The sequence below is a fragment of the Nerophis ophidion genome, linkage group LG19 (assembly GCF_033978795.1).
Source record: "Nerophis ophidion isolate RoL-2023_Sa linkage group LG19, RoL_Noph_v1.0, whole genome shotgun sequence".
Classification (NCBI taxonomy): Eukaryota; Metazoa; Chordata; class Actinopteri; order Syngnathiformes; family Syngnathidae; genus Nerophis; species Nerophis ophidion.
Genome location: NC_084629.1, coordinates 28,202,615 through 28,220,473, shown reverse-complemented (window position 1 = coordinate 28,220,473; position 17,859 = coordinate 28,202,615). Strand labels below are relative to the sequence as shown.

At 46.8% G+C, this 17,859-nt stretch overlaps 1 protein-coding gene across 5 annotated transcripts in view; it reads right to left on the bottom strand.

Moving 5' to 3' along the window:
* Positions 1-17,859, bottom strand: part of nalcn (sodium leak channel, non-selective) — a 214,852-nt gene that overhangs the window by 123,185 nt on the left and 73,808 nt on the right. The window lies entirely within an intron of this gene.

The following is a 17,859-nucleotide window of genomic DNA, read 5'->3' as shown; positions in this document are numbered from 1 at the left end:
AAAAGCCGAAACACCTTGAAAATGAGGGTTATTTATGTGAAAACAAATGTAAGTAATGTAATATATAAATGAGTATATACCGCCTACAGTAATGGTCAAACGTTTACATACATTTGTAAAGAACACAATGTCATGGCTGTCTTGAGTTTCCAACATCACATGGACAAAGATAAGACCGTCTGGAACATGGGTGTCAAACTCTGGCCCACGGGCCAAATTTGGCCAGCCGTGTATTTTCATTTGGCCCTTGAGGCAATATCAAATTAACATTAGAGCTGGCCCTCCGGTATTATACAGCGGCAGTGTCGCTGTTACACCGCTAATACTCATACTTGCTAAACCCCCCCACCCCCGATTTTGCAAGGAGACTCCCAAATTTCAGTGCCCCTCACGAAAATCACAGGGGGGGGACCATTCTCCCAAATTTCTCCCGATTCCCACCTGGACAAAAATATTGGAGGCGTGCCTTAAAAGCACTGCCTCAAGCGTCCTCTAAAACCTTTCATCACGTCCGCTTTTCCTACGTAGAAACAGCGTGCCCGCCTAGTCACATGATATATGTGGCTTTTACATACACACGCTAATGCAACAGCCATACAGGTCACACTGAGGGTGGCCGTATAGACAACTTTAAGACTGTTACAAATATGCACCACACTGTGAACCAACACTAAACGAGAATGACAAGCAAATTTCGGGAGAACATCCGCACTGTAACACAACATAAACACAACAGAACAAATACACAGAAGCCATTGCAGCACTACCTCTTCCTGGACGCTACAATATAAAAATGTATTATTAGCCTGTGGGAAAAGTTGATTTTGATATTTACCTGAGAAGGCTGCAAATAGAAAAGAGGCATTCAATTTCTATTTAAATTTGATTTGATATGCCATTGCTATTTTTAAATTATTAGTATTATTTGAAACTCGATTTTGCATGTCACTATAAAGTTATATAAGTCTCGCTTGTTCAATATTCAATGCAAAACTTGTTTGGCTCCCTATTAAAAGGTTAATTTGTTCAACCTTGGCCCGCGGCTTTGTTCAGTTTAAAATTTTGGCCCACTCTGTATTTGAGTTTGACACCCCTGGTCTGGAAGAAAGTTCTGTGGTCAGATAAAACAAAAAAATTGAGCTGTTTGGCCACAATATTCAGCAATATATTTGGAAGAGAAAAGGTGAGGCCTTTAATCCCAGGAACACCACACCTACCGTCAAGCATGGTGGTGGTAGTATTATGCGCTGGGCCTGTTTTGCTGCCAATAGAACTGGTGCTTTAAAGAGGGTAAATGGGACACTGAAAAAGGAGATTACCTTCAAATTCTTCAGGACAAGCTAAAATCATCCGCCCGGAGGTTGGGTCTTGAGTGCAGTTGGATGTTCCAACAAGACAATGACTCCAAAAACACGTTAAAAATGGTGAAGGAATGGCTAAAACAGGCTAGAATTAAGGTTTTAGAATGGCCTTCCCAAAGTCCTGACTTAAACGTGTGGACAATATTAAGAAACAAGTCCATGTCAGGATACCAACAAATTTAGCTGAACTGCACCAATTTTGTCAAGAGGAGTGGTCAAAAATTCAACTAGAAGTTTGCCAGAAGCTTGTGGATGGCTCCCAAAAGCGCCTTATTGCAGTGAAACTTGCCAAGGGACATGTAACCAAATATTAACATTGCTGTATGTATACTTTTGACCAAGCAGATCCGGTCACATTTTCAGTCGACCCATAATCAATTCATAAAAGAACCAAACTTCATGATTGTTTTTGTGACCAACAAGTATGTGCTCCAATCACTCTATCACAAAAAAATAAGAGATGTAGAAAATATTGGAAACTCAAGACAGCCATGACATTATGTTCTGTGTATGTAAACTTTTGATCACAACTGTATATACAGTATAAAAGACTTTGATCACTGAAACAAAACTGCCGAAGTAGGATGTTGGGATGGCGTAACCAAGACGTATGCGATTGTCTGAAGCAGAGGCAGCATGACAGTGATGTGGACTTTCTTTAATATACTAGGATGTGAGCATTCTTTGAAAAAAAAAAGGAAAATTGAGAAACAAAGAGGAACATTTCTATCAGCTTGAAGTGCTGCCACGCAAACCCAAAAAACCATTTTGGAAAATCAAAACTGCATTTCCTTCAATTGGTAAGATTTCTCTCCTCTCTGAGCTGCAACCTTATCGTGGTAGAGGAGTTTGCGTGTCCCAATGATCCTAGGAGCTATGTTGTCCGGGGGCATAAAGCCCCCTGGTAGGGTCTCACAAGGCAAACAGGTTCTAGGTGAGGGGTCAGACAAAGAGCAGCTCGAAGACCTTTATGAAGATGAAAAACCATGGACCCAGATTTCCCTCGCCCGGACGCGGGTCACCGGGGCCCCCCTCTGGAGCCAGGCCCGGAGGAGGGGCACGATGGCGAGCGCCTGGTGGCCGGGCCTGTTCCCATGGGGCCCGGCCAGGCACAGCCCGAAGAGGCAACGTGGGTCACCCCTCCAATGGTCTCACCACCCATAGCAGGGGCCATAGAGGTCGGGTGCATTGTGAGCTGGGCGACAGCCGAAGGCAGGGCACTTGGCGGTACGATCCTCGGCTACAGAAGCTAGCTCTTGGGACGTGGAACGTCACGTCACTGGGGGGGAAAGAGCCTGAGCTAGTGCGCGAAGTCGAGAAATTCCGGCTGGATATAGTCGGACTCACCTCGACGCACAGCAAGGGCTCTGGAACCACTTCTCTCGAGAGGGATTGGACCCTCTTCCACTCTGGCGTTGCCGGCAGTGAGAGGCGACGGGCCGGGGTGGCAATTCTTGTTTCCCCCCGGCTCAAAGCCTGTACGTTGGAGTTCAACCCGGTGGACGAAAGGGTAGCCTCCCTCCGCTTTCGGGTGGGGGGACGGGTCCTGACTGTTGTTTGTGCTTATGCACCAAACAGCAGTTCAGAGTACCCACCCTTTTTGGGAACACTCGAGGGAGTACTGGAAAGTGCTCCCCCGGGTGATTCCCTTGTCCTACTGGGAGACTTCAACGCTCACGTTGGCAACGACAGTGAAACCTGGAGAGGCGTGATTGGGAAGAATGGCCGCCCGGATCTGAACCCGAGTGGTGTTTTGTTATTGGACTTTTGTGCTCGTCACAGTTTGTCGATAACAAACACCATGTTCAAACATAAGGGTGTCCATATGTGCACTTGGCACCAGGACACCCTAGGCCGCAGTTCCATGATCGACTTTGTAGTTGTGTCATCGGATTTGCGGCCTCATTTTTTGGACACTCGGGTGAAGAGAGGGGCGGAGCTTTCTACCGATCACCACCTGGTGGTGAGTTGGCTGCGATGTTGGGGGAGGATGCCGGACAGACCTGGGAGGCCCAAACGCATTGTGAGGGTCTGCTGGGAACGTCTGGCAGAGTCTCCTGTCAGACAAAGTTTCAATTCCCACCTCCGGAAGAACTTTGAACATGTCACGAGGGAGGTGCTGGACATTGAGTCCGAGTGGACCATGTTCCGCACCTCTATTGTCGAGGCGGCAGATCGGAGCTGTGGCCGCAAGGTAGTTGGTGCCTGTCGGGGCGGCAATCCTAAAACCCCTTGGTGGACACCAGCGGTGAGGGATGCCGTCAAGCTGAAGAAGGAGTCCTATCGGGTCATTTTGGCTCATAGGACTCCGGAGGCAGTGGACAGGTACCGACAGGCCAAGCGGTGTGCAGCTTCAGCGGTCGCGGAGGCAAAAACTCGGACATGGGAAGAGTTCGGGGAAGCCATGGAAAACGACTTCCGGACGGCTTCGAAGCGATTCTGGACCACCGTCCGCCGCCTCAGGAAGGGGAAGCAGTGCACTATCAACACCGTGTATGGTGCGGATGGGGTTCTGCTGACCTCGACTGCGGATGTTGTGGATAGGTGGAAGGAATACTTCGAAGACCTCCTCAATCCCACCAACACGTCTTCCTATGAGGAAGCAGTGCCTGGGGAATCTGTGGTGGACTCTCCTATTTCTGGGGCTGAGGTCGCTGAGGTAGTTAAAAAGCTCCTCGGTGGCAAGGCCCCAGGGGTGGACGAGATCCGCCCGGAGTTCCTTAAGGCTCTGGATGCTGTGGGGCTGTCTTGGTTGACAAGACTTTGCAGCATCGCGTGGACATCGGGGGCAGTACCTCTGGATTGGCAGACCGGGGTGGTGGTTCCTCTCTTTAAGAAGGGGGACCGGAGGGTGTGTTCCAACTATAGTGGGATCACACTCCTCAGCCTTCCCGGTAAGGTTTATTCAGGTGTACTGGAGAAGAGGCTACGTCGGATAGTCGAACCTCGGATTCAGGAGGAACAGTGTGGTTTTCGTCCTGGTCGTGGAACTGTGGACCAGCTCTATATTCTCGGCAGGGTTCTTGAGGGTGCATGGGAGTTTGCCCAACCAGTCTACATGTGCTTTGTGGACTTGGAGAAGGCATTCGACCGTATCCCTCGGGAAGTCCTGTGGGGAGTGCTCAGAGAGTATGTGGTATCGGACTGTCTTATTGTGGCGGTCCATTCCCTGTACGATCAGTGCCAGAGCTTAGTTCGCATTGCCGGCAGTAAGTCGAACACATTTCCAGTGAGGGTTGGACTCCGCCAAGGCTGTCCTTTGTCACCGATTCTGTTCATAACTTTTATGGACAGAATTTCTAGGCGCAGTCAAGGCGTTGAGGGGTTCCGGTTTGGTAACCGCAGGATTAGGTCTCTGCTTTTTGCAGATGATGTGGTCCTGATGGCTTCATCTGACCGGGATCTTCAGCTCTCGCTGGATCGGTTCGCAGCCGAGTGTGAAGCGACCGGAATGAGAATCAGCACCTCCAAGTCCGAGTCCATGGTTCTCGCCCGGAAAAGGGTGGAGTGCCATCTCCGGGTTGGGGAGGAGACCCTGCCCCAAGTGGAGGAGTTCAAGTACCTAGGAGTCTTGTTCACGAGTGAGGGAAGAATGGATCGTGAGATCGACAGGCGGATCGGTGCGGCGTCTTCAGTAATGCGGACGTTGTACCGATCCGTTGTGGTGAAAAAGGAGCTGAGCCGGAAGGCAAAGCTCTCAATTTACCGGTCGATCTACGTTCCCATCCTCACCTATGGTCATGAGCTTTGGGTCATGACCGAAAGGATAAGATCACGGGTACAAGCGGCCGAAATGAGTTTCCTCCGCCGGGTGGCGGGGCTCTCCCTTAGAGATAGGGTGAGAAGCTCTGCCATCCGGGAGGGACTCAAAGTAAAGCCGCTGCTCCTCCACATCGAGAGGAGCCAGATGAGGTGGTTCGGGCATCTGGTCAGGATGCCACCCGAACGCCTCCCTAGGGAGGTGTTTAGGGCACGTCCAACCGGTAGGAGGCCACGGGGAAGACCCAGGACACGTTGGGAAGACTATGTCTCCCGGCTGGCCTGGGAACGCCTCGGGATCCCCCAGGAAGAGCTAGACGAAGTGGCTGGGGAGAGGGAAGTCTGGGTTTCCCTGCTTAGGCTGTTGCCCCCGCGACCCGACCTCGGATAAGCGGAAGATGATGGATGGATGGATGGATGGTAGGATTTCTAGAATATATTTTACCTAGGGGTGGGCAAATTAATGCGTTAATTACGAGTTAACTCATCAATCTATTAACGCCAACAATTATTTTATCGTGTATTTGCGTATGTTGTTTACATGCTTTTATTTTGTTAACGCCTTTTCTTATAAAGATGGCGGCGCCCGGACGGGCTTCGGCGTGGAGGGGCTCTTGGTAAGGATGGAACATTTGGCAAAAATACCGGACAATTCTGTAAATTTCATGGCTGGCTTACAGCGTGGTCACTCCGGGATCACTTACGACCGCCAGACAATTCTGGATGTGGATAGATCGGGCCGTTTTGGACTGAATGACGTGTGCTTGCTAGACCGGCTAACTAGCATGGGAATAATTCGCCGACTACATCCAGCGGCCTGTGAAGCAGCGGAGTATATGTGTTGTCTGTCTATTTATGAATAATGCAGACGAGGCGTGTTGGCTGAGTTCTTAACGTTTGCTTTCAGAGCGTGCATATCACAACATACAAGATGCCGTCATGGCGACACACAACCTTTACCGGGCTACCGCGCATGCTCGTCACTCCTGTTGCATGTTGGGTAGGGTAGTTATTTTTTTCCCTGGCTCATGACATCACAATATAGTACCATGTGTATATGATGCGTTCAGTTTATCAAAGCACCAAGCAAACAATCGAAAAATTCCCATCATATCAATTCCTAGATATGGTCATAATTATTTTAAGTGCACTACGCAGAATAAACACAACATTAATAATATTGCTACTACGGATAATTTAATCAAAAATTCCCTAAAACAGCCCACTACCTATAATATAGGTTTTTTTAAACATAAGATCCCTGATAAAAAAAATGTTCCTGCTGTTACCTCAGAAATTGCCTGTTCGGATGTTATCATTGTGGCTCAGAGATTTGTATGTAGATTATATTTATTTTCCATAACAAACAGGATAACTTAAATTCCCTGGCAGTGGAAATAAGCTTAAATGTTTGTATTTACATTTTTTGAGTTGATTTTCATAAAATATGCTATTTAACTGCTACTGTTTAACAAGTACTGATTTGAATTGTGTTTGCACGACAAATATTTTGGCGCTTTTGTTCATGTGTGAGAATATTCCAATAAAGGTGCACTACACACAACTTTTGAATTCATTTTTGGGCTTTGCGTATACAATGCAATTAATCGCAATTAATCAGAGAAGAGGTGCGATTAACTTTGATTAAAATTTTTAATCGTTGCCCAGTCCTAATTTTACATTTAAATTTATTCTACTCTACCAAGCCTTTGTGGCTGTCTTTAGGATACTTAGAAATAGAATAGAAAGTACTTTATTGATCCCTGGGGGAAATTCCGCATGTCCCATGTAATGTAGCCACGCTCCCTCGGGTAGTACACTTGTGACCTCTGTTTACAATCTGTCACCCCAAAATATACCTTTTTGCTTGTTAGTAATAACCACTCTCGAAGTACAAATGGTTCAGCGCCAACAGTGTTCGGATTGTAAACATACAAATATGATTAGCAGCAAAGCGGAAAGCCGTCAATGTTGTGTCTTCAATCAATCAATCCATGTTTATTTATTTAGCCCTAAATCACAAGTGTCTCAAAGGGCTGCACAAACCACAACGACATCCTCGGTACAGAGCCCACATACAGGCAAGGAAAAACTCACCCCAGTGGGACGTCGGTGACAGTGACTATGAGAAACCTTGGAGAGGGCCGCATATGTGGGCAACCCTAACATGATTTTGTGTCTTGGAGAGTGAACGGAGGTGACAAAAAGAAAGCTCGCTAGCTGGTTAGTTGACTAGCGAGCTTGTTTCGGTGCTCCTGATCGTCCATCTGTCCTGCAGTTCAGTGCGGCTTCTAGGCAAGAGGAATCGCGAGTACCTGCGTCTGAGGCGAGCGTTCAACATTTCATTAGATTTCATTTTATTAAAAAAACGCATAAGTGATAGTTTGACGCAAAATTTATGTTTAAAATTGCAGATTAAAAATGTAGCATACATTAAAAAATATAAAAATACATTATCAGTAGATTAATGCTAATGTTGCTTTGCTAGTAAGATCTTGAAGACCACACAGCTGGCAGCAAAGTATGGGAGACTTGGCGGCTTCTTTGACCAGCGGTATATTGAAATTAGCATCATAAGTATTCCTCTGTTATTGGTGTCACTTGTTGGATGTGTAAATCACTAGACTGCAAATGAAGCCTGGCTTGCTGGCTTTAAACTAAGGCCATGTCCACAAAAAACAGGTGACTGTCATTGATGCTGGCTTGAGTGTCGCAGCATAATTGAAGAGTGTAGCAGCAGCATCTTTCAAAGCCCTTTATATGCGTATTTTCATCAATGGAGAGTGAAAATAGCAGTATGTTCGCAATTACACATGCAATACAGTAGATGGAGTGGTCTCAAGCAAACCATCTGCTCCTTAATGTGGACAAGACCAAGGAGCTGGTCATCGACTTCAAGAAGAAAATGACCCCTGTGGAGCCCATCAAAATCCAGGGCTGGGATGTGGCAATAGTGGGGCAGTACAAGTACCTGGGAGTCCACTTGAACAGCAGACTGGACTGAAAGGACAACAGCAAAGCTGTTTACAAGAAGGACATGAGCAGAGTATTTTTCCAGAGGAAGCTTAGGTCCTTTAATGTGTGCAGAGATCTTTTTTCAGTCTGTTGTGGCCAGTGCCCTGTACTTTGAAGTGGTTTGTTGGGGGAGCAGCACCAGCAAAAGGGACTTAAACCAGATTGACAAACTGATCCGGAAAGCCGGCCAAACTATTGGTACACAGTTGGAGGGTTTTGTGCCAGTGAGGGACATAAAGACACTGGACAAACTGCTCGCCATCATGGACAATCCTGCCCACCCACTCCACCTGACAATTGAGGGACTCTGAAGCTCATACTCCAACAGGCTCCTTCAGCTTCGTTCCCAAAGTGTTCGAGTTAAGAACTCCTTCATTCTGCATTCCATCCAGCTGTATAATCACTCGCCATACAGCAATAGATGATATCTGTCTTTTACCTGACACCTTCTATGTTAGCTACCTCTCTTTGTTTAGAATGTTTATTTTATGCTGGATCTACTCTCTATTTTATGCTGCAGCTGTTACATATGCTGTAATATTGTACATGGTAATTGTTATATATTATATAAAAATACAATAATATATCAGTATATATTATTAATTGTATATATAATATGTAAATATTACATATATGTTATATTTTATTTTGCTACTATGGAAAAATTTTAGTCTACTTTATACCTGCATTATCCTTTCCATCCTTGCCCCATCCATCCTTTGTAACTGAGCTACTGTGTGGAACAATTTCCCTTGTGGATCAATAAAGTTTGTCTAAGTCTAAGTATATATATTTGTCACGTCGGGGTCGCATGGTTTTGCGGTGGTCGTTTCCCCAAGATGCAGAAGGACGCCCGGAAGCAGCGTGCAGGTAACAAGGTGATTTATTCCAATAGGCAGGACAACAAGTACGAAAACTCAGACACTAGTCAAGTGTGGAGCCAAATTATCAAGATAACCGCCAAGGGTGAACAGTGAGAAAGTCTTACGCCGGGAAAAATACAAAGGCATGGTGAAAACAGGAACCGACGTGAATGTCGTGAAGAGTAACATTAAGAAATACCCAAACAAACATGTCCCGGGGAATGGATCATAACAATATAAAACAAACATAACAAGGAGGTAATGGCTCAACAATCTCCTTTTTAATCCAAGAAACAACAACAGCAAGGTCACACACAGAAGTCTCTTTGTTGCTCTCATTTACAAAACCCAAAACCAGTGAAGTTGGCACGTTGTGTAAATGGTAAATAAAAACAGAATACAATGATTTGCAAATCCTTTTCAACTTATATATTCAATTGAATAGATTGCAAAGACAAGATATGTAATGTTCGAACTGACAAACTTTTTTTTTTGCAAATAATCATGAACTTAGAATTTAATGGCAGCAACACAGCGCAAAACCGTTGTCACAAGGGCATTTTTTTTTTTACCACTGTGTTACATGGCCTTTACTTTTAACAACACTCAGTATATCTTTGGGAACTGAGGAGACCAATTTTTGAAGTGGAATTCTTTCCCATTCTTGCTTGATGTACAGTTTAAGTTGTTCAACAGTATCTGTTGTGGTATTTTAGGCTTCACATTGCACCACACATTTCAATGGGAGACAGGTCTGGACTACAGGCAGGCCTGTCTAGTACCCACACTGTTGTAACACATGGCTTGGCATTGTCTTGCTGAAATAAGCAGGGGCGTCCATGATAACGTTGCTTGAAAGGCAACATATGTTGCTCCAACACCTGTATGTACCTTTCAGCATTAATGGTGCCTTCACAGAGGTGTAAGTAACCGATGCCTTGGCCACTAATACACCCCCTAACATCACAGATGCTGGCTTTTGAACTTTGCGCCTAAACCAGTCCAGATGGTTCTTTTCCTCTTTGTTCCAGAGGACACTATGTCCACAGTTTCCAAAAACAATTTGAAATGTGGACTGGTCGGACCACAGAACGCTTTTACACTTTGCATCAGTCCGTCTTAGATGCGCTCGGGGCCAGTGAAGCCGGCGGTGTTTCTTAGTGTTGTTGATAAATGGCTTTTGCTTTGCATAGTAGAGTTTTAACTTACACTTACAGACGTAGCGACAAACTGTAGTTACTGAAAGTGATTTTCTGAAGTGTTCCTGAGCCCATGTGGGGATATCCTTTACACCCTGATGTCGATTTTTGATGCAGTACTGCCTGAGGGATCCATGGTCACGTTGGTTTTCGTCCTTGCAGCTTATGTGCAGTGATTTCTCCGGATTCTAACCAGCAGTCGGCGTCCTAATGACAGCAGACATTGGACAGTGAGTGATGTTTATTATGTTTGTTGGCTCTCATAACGTCTACAGTGAGCAGAAATTAGTGATGAAGAAAAGAAAAAAGTAAATTGTGTTTTTAAAATGAATGTCCCACATACGCTTAAAATGGGCTAAATACATAAATATTAAATGTTATCATAGATGTGTTTGTTACTACATTATATATATACTTACATCATGTATATAAAACCTTAATGGACGCGTTTGGGTGATTTTTAGGGGCTCTATAGGCAGAATTGAACAGCTCCTGTAAGCAGACTTTTGATCGCATTTATTTAATATTGAAAATGCATTAAAAAAAAATCTGTCGTCATGTCTTTCATAATGATTGTGAACAACAGGCAAAATCCCTAAAAAGTGCAGTTCCTCTTTAAAAAGGGCCCCATTCTGCGAAACCAACTTTTTCTAACTTGTTGGTGCCTGCTAATGTGTATTGGAATCCCCATAAGTCCCAAAAAATGTAAATCAAACCATTAAGGCATTGAAAATTCATAAAATAATTTTGCCTTCCTTCATACTTCCGCCAAACAAGCAATTTGGAATTTGCTCTGTCCTGTGATGTTTTCTGCCTTATGTCATCAGAGGATATCTCCATTTATGGTCAAGTTTTCCTCAAAGAGCTGAGCGCGAGTCTGCCATTGTAGTCCGCGTTGTAGTCAATAAGCTCTTTTTACCCCCACTATCCTCTTGTTGTGGGGCAGACTGGCTCGTACATACAAATGCATCCTCCCCTGTTGCCATTTCTAATACAAAGTAGCGTATTGTTCAAACTTGCATCGGTCAGTAGACTCGCTATGAAAGCGTTAAACTGAAACAAACATGGAGGAGAGAAGACATAGTCAAAGTGGAGCCATGTAAATAAGACCGCCCACAAAACATTCTGAATAGACGGATAGAAAACTGCTTGAAAACGGTCTGTAAAATATAATCCATACAACATTTTGATCAAAGAACCACAATTACATGTTAAGTAGACCATAAGGAAGTTTTTTCCATTCATCCATCTTCTTCCGCTTATCCGAATTCGGGTCGCGGGGGCAGCAGTCTAAGCAGAGAAGCCCAGACTTCCCTCTCCCAGGCTAGCCGGGAGACATAGTCTTCCCAACGTGTCCTGGGTCTTCCCCGTGGTTTCCTACGGTTGGACGTGCCGAGGGAGGCGTTCAGGTGGCATCCTGACCAGATGCCCGAACCACCTCATGTGGCTCCTCTCAATGTGGAGGAGCAGCGGCTTTACTTTGAGCTCCTCCCGGATGGCAGAACTACTCACCCTATCTCTAAGGGAGAGCCCCGCCACCGGGCGGAGGAAACTCATTTTGGGCGCTTATACCTGTGATATAGTCCTTTCGGTCATAACTCAAAGCTCATGACCATAGGTGAGGATGGGAACGTAGATCGACCGGTAAATTGAGAGCTTTGCCTTCCGGCTCAGCTCCTTCTTCACCACAACGGATCGATACAGCGTCCGCATTACTGAAGACGCTGCACCGATCCACCCGTCGATCTCACGATCCACTCTTCCTTTACTCGTGAACAAGATTACTAGGTACTTGAACTCCTCCACTTGGGGCAGGGTCTCCTCCCCAACCCGAAGATGGCACTCTACCCTTTTCCGGAAAAGAACCACGGACTCGGGACTTGTATGCGCTGATTCTGTTTTAATGTAGTAAAAAAATCTTAATGTAACCTCATTAAATCAATAATATTGTCCTATATTAGTAGCATCTTAATGACATCTTGATGCCCCAACTATTTTGTTTTCTAAAGAAACACAACTTGACACCAATTAGATTACATCAGTCGTGTTTCAGCAGCACAATCTTGTCTTTAATGGCCATAAACCCTGCTAAATGTAGTCTACCGTGCGCCCTTTGTTGGCCCAGAGTTGTGGGGTGACTGGCTTTTAAGTGCTTTTCTTTTCTTTTTTCTGTAATACACATATACACAGTAGTTAGGGTGACTGAGATTAGACATGACAAAGCAGTTTGACATTTCCAGGAGCCAGACTCTCTACCCCCATGAGTCTTTTGGCTCAAATAAGCTGTGCGTGCGTGCGTGCGTGTGTGTGTGTGTGTGTGTGGCAGGCAGTGACGACAGAGGCGGACTGACAGAAAACAGAAATGGCCTGCTTGGGTGCATGAAACAAATGATTCTCTCCAAGTCCTGACTTCGACCACATCCTATGTCAGCTTTAATGTGAGTGTGAATGTTGTCTGTCTATCCGTGTTGGCCCTGCGATGAGGTGGCGACTTGTCCAGGGTGTACCCCGCCAGCCACCTGAACGCATCGGACATAGCCTCCAGCGAACCCCCGCGACCCCAAAAGGGACAAGCAGTAGAAAATGGATTGATGGATGCCCTAGACAAGCGTGTGCAATCGCACAACTTTTATGCAAGAAGTGTAGGGTCTGCAAATCCAACCTCAAACGACAACCTCTCCATCTTGGCTAGACATAGCTCCATGCTTTTTTTGTCCATATATTCATTTATTTGTCGTGGCCTGCCACAGATTAATGTGTTGCTTCAACAGACTGTAGTAAACAGAAAAATGGAGGAAGGAAGACGTCTTTTAGTCAGCAATGCAGGGTACCGGTTTATTCCCTTGCATCCCCAAAGAGGAGGGACCTACTCCCTTTCGTTGGGTCAGGTTCCCTGGGATTGGACAAGAGCCCATTGTGAGCGAGCAGCTAGTGTATGTTTAAGCGCTTGGATCGGAAAAACTGATTGTTTAGTAACACACCCCAAAATCCAGCAGTAAACTAATAAGCAAGGCTGCAGCAGTGTCTATTTTCACAGTTGTTTTTAATGTAGTTTTAAGTTATAGTCTTATGACAAACATGTATTTTAGTTTTAGTCATATTTTAGTAATGTAAATTAATTTAGTTTTAGTTGGCAAAATTATTCCACATTTTAGTCGAATAAAATTACAGTAAATTTTGTCGACCAAAATATAAAGTATAGCGCACAACTCATCTTTAAAGTTGTCTTGAAAATACTTTTATTAATTATAAGCATCTCAAAAACTATATATATATATATATATATATATACTCCTCTCTGAGCTGCCACCTTATCGTGGTAGAGGAGTTTGCGTGTCCCAATGATCCTAGGAGCTATGTTGTCCGGGGGCTTTATGCCCCCTGGTAGGGTCTCCCAAAGCAAACAGGTTCTAGGTGAGGGATCAGACAAAGAGCAGCTTGAAGACCTCTATGAAGAAGACAATACATGGACCCAGATTTCCCTCGCCCGGACGCGGGTCACCGGGGCCCCACTCTGGAGCCAGGCCCGGAGGTGGGGCACGATGGCGAGAGCCTGGTGGCCTGTTCCCATTGGGCCCGGCCGGGCACAGCCCGAAGAGGCAACGTGGGTCACCCCTCCAATGGGCTCACCACCCATAGCAGGGGCCATAGAGGTCGGGTGCGATGTGAGCTGGGCGGCAGCCGAAGGCAGGGCACTTTGCGGTCCGATCCTCGGCTACAGAAGCTAGCTCTTGGGACGTAGAATATCACCTCACTGGGGGGGGAAGGAGCCTGAGCTAGTGCGCGAAGTGGAGAAGTTCCGGCTGGATATAGTCGGACTCACCTCGACGCACAGCAAGGGCTCTGGAACCACTTCTCTCGACAGGGACTGGACCCTCTTCCACTCTGGCGTTGACGACAGTGAGAGGCGCCGGGCTGGGGTGGCAATTCTGGTTGCCCCCCGGCTCAAAGCCTGCACGTTTGAGTTCAACCCAGTGGACGAGAGGGTAGCTTCCCTTCGCCTTCGGGTGGGGGGACGGGTCCTGACTGTTGTTTGTGCTTACGCACCAAACAGCAGTTCAGAGTACCCACCCTTTTTGGGTACACTCGAGGGAGTACTGGAAAGTGCTCCCCCGGGTGATTCCCTTGTCCTACTGGGGGACTTCAACGCTCATGTTGGCAACGACAGTGAAACCTGGAGAGGCGTGATTAAGGAAGAATGGCCGCCCGGATCTGAACCCGAGTGGTGTTTTGTTATTGGACTTATATGCTCGTCACAATTTGTCCATTACAAACACCATGTTCAAACATAAGGGTGTCCATATGTGCACTTGGCACCAGGACACCCTAGGCCGCAGTTCCATGATCGACTTTGTAGTTGTGTCATCGGATTATGTTTTGGACACTCCGGTGAAGAGAGGGGCAGAGCTTTCTACCGATCACCACCTGGTGGTGAGTTGGCTGCGATGGTGGGGGAGGATGCCGGACCGACCTGGCAGGCCCAAAAGCATTGTTAGGGTCTGCTGGGAACGTCTGGCAGAGTCTCCTGTCAGAAAAAGTTTCAATTCCCACCTCCGGAAGAACTTCGAACATGTCACGAGGGAGGTGCTGGACATTAAGTCCGAGTAGACCATGTTCCGCACCTCTATTGTCGAGACGGCTGATCGGAGCTGTGGCCGCAAGGTAGTTGGTGCCTGTCGGGGCGGCAATCCTAAAACCCCTTGGTGGACACCAGCGGTGAGGGATGCCGTCAAGCTGAAGAAGGGGTCCTATCGGGTCCTTTTGGCTCATAGGACTCCGGAGGCAGTGGACAGGTACCGACAGGCCAAGCGGTGTGCGGCTTCAGCGGTCGCTGAGGCAAAAACTCGGACGTGGGAGGAGTTCGGGGAAGCCATGGAAAACGACTTCCGGACGGCTTCGAAGCGATTCTGGACCACCGTCCGCCGCCTCAGGAAGGGGAAGCAGTGCACTATCAACACCGTGTATGTTGCGGATGGTGTTCTGCTGACCTCAACTGCGGATGTTGTGGATCGGTGGAAGGAATACTTTGAAGACCTCCTCAATCCCACCAACACGTCTTCCTATGAGGAAGCAGTGCCTGGGGAATCTGTGGTGGGCTCTCCTATTTCTGGGACTGAGGTTGCCATGGTAGTGAAAAAGCTCCTCGGTGGCAAGGCCCCGGGGGTGGACGAGATCCGCCCGGAGTTCCTTAAGGCTCTGGATGCTGTGGGGCAGTCTTGGTTGACAAGACTCTGCAGCATCGTGTGAACATCGGGGGCGGTACCTCTGGATTGGCAGACCGGGGTGGTGGTTCCTCTCTTTAAGAAGGGGGGCCGGAGGGTGTGTTCCAACTATCGTGGGATCACACTCCTCAGCCTTCCCGGTAAGGTTTATTCAGGTGTACTGGAGAGAAGGCTACGCCGGATAGTCGAACCTCGGATTCAGGAGGAACAGTGTGGTTTTCGTCCTGGTCGTGGAACTGTGGACCGGCTCTATACTCTCCGCAGGGTTCTTGAGGGTGCATGGGAGTTTGCCCAACCAGTCTACATGTGCTTTGTGGACTTGGAGAAGGCATTCGACCGTGTCCCTCGGGAAGTCCTGTGGGGAGTGCTCAGAGAGTATGGGGTATCGGACTGTCTTATTGTGGCGGTCCGCTCCCTGTACGATCAATGCCAGAGCTTGGTCCGCATTGCCGGCAGTAAGTCGAACACATTTCCAGTGAGGGTTGGACTCCGCCAAGGCTGTCCTTTGTCACCGATTCTGTTCATAACTTTTATGGACAGAATTTCTAGGCGCAGTCAAGGCGTTGAGGGGTTCCGGTTTGGTGACCGCAGGATTAGGTCTGTGCTTTTTGCAGATGATGTGGTCCTGATGGCTTCATCTGACCGGGATCTTCAGCTCTCACTGGATCGGTTTGCAGCCGAGTGTGAAGCGACCGGAATGAGAATCAGCACCTCCAAGTCCGAGTCCATGGTTCTCGCCCGGAAAAGGGTGGAATGCCATCTCCGGGTTGGGGAGGACACCCTGCCCCAAGTGGAGGAGTTCAAGTACCTAGGAGTCTTGTTCACGAGTGAGGGAAGAGTAGATCGTGAGATCGACAGGCGGATCGGTGCGGCGTCTTCAGTAATGCGAACGTTGTACCGATCCGTTGTGGTGAAGAAGGAGCTGAGCCGGAAGGCAAAGCTCTCAATTTACCGGTCGATCTACGTTCCCATCCTCACCTATGGTCATGAGCTTTGGGTCATGACCGAAAGGATAAGATAACGGGAACAATCGGCCGAAATGAGTTTCCTCCGCCGTGTGGCGGGGCTCTCCCTTAGAGATAGGGTGAGAAGCTCTGCCATCCGGGAGGGACTCAAAGTAAAGCCGCTGCTCCTCCACATCGAGAGGAGCCAGATGAGGTGGTTCGGGCATCTGGTCAGGATGCCACCCGAACGCCTCCCTAGGCAGGTGTTTAGGGCACGTCCAACCGGCAGGAGGCCACGGGGAAGACCCAGGACACGTTGGGAAGACTATGTCTCCCGGCTGGCCTGGGAATGCCTCGGGATCCCCCGGGAAGAGCTAGACGAAGTGGCTGGGGAAAGGGAAGTCTGGGTTTCCCTGCTTAGGCTGCTGCACCCGCGACCCGACCTCGGATAAGCGGAAGAAGATGGATGGATATATATATATATATATATATATATATATATATATATATATATGCACATCCACTGTTCTGTTACAAACAGAGATAAGGAAATGGGATAAAATTGCTATGGTATAAATAAACTCTTTTTCTTCCTACTCCTTTTCGAATGTGCTGTAATGAAACAACTGGAAATATGTGATGCATTAAATTGCATCATGTGCATGTTTGATATAAACTGAAAGTGAACTGAACTAAAAAAAAAAAATATATATATATATATATATATACATACATATATATAATAAATTGAATATTGATATTAAAAACATGTAGAGTAATACAATCTCACATGATTCCCATTACTTTCGTCAAGATGTCCAAATCAATTTAAATCTATCAGATGAGGGACAAGACATTCCCTCCTCTGCTGTCCCTCGTGTGAAACACATTCTCACTTGGGCGATGAACGCTATTTATTTTTTCTTGCCTCTGGCGGCGACTTTGAAGCACCAGGTGCTCACTGCAGTGCACACAAACACAGACACACTCGCACTGAGACTTTAAAAGTGAGACATTTTGCAAAACACGCATGCGCACGCACGCACGCACGCACGCACGCACACACACACACACACACACACACACACACACACACACACACACACAGTAACACTAGCAAGCTTTTGACAGACAGCAACAATTCCACACAGGGAACAATCTGATAAACATTAAAAGCACTCAGTTCTTTTTTGGTCTGAGGAAAAGGACAGGACAAACATATGTGCAAATGAAAAAAAATATCGTAAAACGACTCGCATGTGAAGTCGCAAGGCAAGCACGTAATAAAAAGGGAATACGGAGGCGTTTGCAGAGTGATACTTTCCCCTATTAGTGTTATGAAGGAATAGAGACTATTAACATCAAGCATGGCCGCTAGAGACAGGTGGCTATTAAAACAGGTTTGACTATATTTGAAAAGGGCTGCACTTTAAATCACAAAACAAATCAGTTCTCTTCTGCAGTACTGTAGAGTTGCATTGGCGACCAAAAATACG